This window comes from Salmo trutta, chromosome 3, assembly GCF_901001165.1.
Source record: "Salmo trutta chromosome 3, fSalTru1.1, whole genome shotgun sequence".
In the NCBI taxonomy this organism is placed as follows: domain Eukaryota; kingdom Metazoa; phylum Chordata; class Actinopteri; order Salmoniformes; family Salmonidae; genus Salmo; species Salmo trutta.
In genome coordinates this window covers 42993085-42993616 of record NC_042959.1, presented here as the reverse complement: position 1 = coordinate 42993616, position 532 = coordinate 42993085, and positions in this window count along the sequence as shown.

Here is a 532-nt window from a genome sequence, read left to right as displayed (position 1 = left end):
GGCAGCCTGCCTGTCTCCCTCTCAAGGTGAGAAGCGTCATTCCAGAACAAACTGACTCACACCTCCCACATACTTTTAATACTGTTCATACTCCTTCCATCTCTCTTTACTTTCCTGCACCCTATCTGTGCACACACTCCCTCTGTTTTTCTCCTCATCTGCAGACTCCCTTTCGTTCCCTTCTTAGTCAATATCTGGCAGTTACTCTTCTGGAGAGTTATTCAATTCTGGCAAATACTGTAAATGTATATTCATGGAGTACTAACTACGTGCCATTCTAGCTTACCTCCATAGCTTTTCACAGTAAGAAATAGAGAGAGATGCATTCAGTGCTTGTGTTGGAGATGAAAATGACAGCACACTCATGCCACATAAAAAAATCATAATGTTATTGTTTTGCTCAATGGGAGTGTCAAAAAAATCTGTTTTTGAAACTTCTCTCTTAATATCTCTCTCAAGGTTTGATAAAATGTATGTAATATCACGCTTCGATTAATACAGATTAACAGAAAAAAGAAAAGGCGAATTGTTA